An 872-nucleotide genomic window follows, 5' to 3' on the forward strand; every position below is an offset into this window, starting at 1 on the left:
GAATTACCGGGAGCTGATAGGAAATTCGAACCGAAGCCTTCTTATATCAACTTGGTTGAGAGAAACCAATTCGGGGGTGCTACAAATGAAGATGCAGCCAAGCATATGGAGATATTTATTGACTATTGCTGCTCTATACCCCCACCGACTGGTGTGACCCAGGACTAGGTAAAGGAGACTATGTTTATATTCTCACTCCGTGATGCTGCAAGGGAGTGGTATAGAGATCTGGACCGAGCTGCTAATGGGATCACCGACTGGAATTCGCTGGCCTTGGCGTTTTATAAGAAGTATTTCTCCGCCTCGAAGACTAATGCCATTAGAGCTCAGATCACGAGCTTTAAACAGGGTCCTGATGAGAACTTTCACGAGGCATGGGTTCGTTTCAAGAAGTTGGTGCGCACCATTCCGCATCATGGGTTTGAGAAATGGAGCCTATGCAATCAGTTCTACAATGGGCTCTATGACGATCAGAGAGCTATCTTGGATGCGGCAGCTAGCGGCAGATTCCAGGAAAATATGGGGGAAACTAAGGGGTGGAAGATCATTGATGACTTGGCCACCCATAAAGCTGAGTATGGGAACTCTAGGGGAAATCAAAGGAGAGCTGCTGAATCTCCTTCTGTAGCTGCATTAGAGGCTCTCGCGGCGAGATTTGATAAGTACGAGTTGGGAGGAGCTTCAAAAGGAGGGATTTACCATGTAAATGCTGTTTCAGACGGTCCTTTCGTCTGCAAAAGATGTGGAGCTGAGGGACATGTTTCAGAAAACTGTCCTAGTCCCTTTGAGTCTTATGCTGCCTTTCAACATTATAGGCAGACAAACACTTATTATGAGCCGAATGTCCATCCAAATCTGAGGTGGAGTAGCCA

The 872-nt window shown here is 46.7% G+C and overlaps 1 non-coding gene across 1 annotated transcript; it reads right to left on the bottom strand.

Moving 5' to 3' along the window:
- Positions 1–315: 315 nt before the first annotated feature.
- LOC141620975 (small nucleolar RNA R71) lies at positions 316–422 on the bottom strand. The gene has a single exon (XR_012532078.1). It is a non-coding gene; the product is annotated as a small nucleolar RNA R71 (small nucleolar RNA).
- Positions 423–872: the final 450 nt, after the last annotated feature.

The sequence above is a fragment of the Silene latifolia genome, chromosome 1, assembly GCF_048544455.1.
Source record: "Silene latifolia isolate original U9 population chromosome 1, ASM4854445v1, whole genome shotgun sequence".
In the NCBI taxonomy this organism is placed as follows: domain Eukaryota; kingdom Viridiplantae; phylum Streptophyta; class Magnoliopsida; order Caryophyllales; family Caryophyllaceae; genus Silene; species Silene latifolia.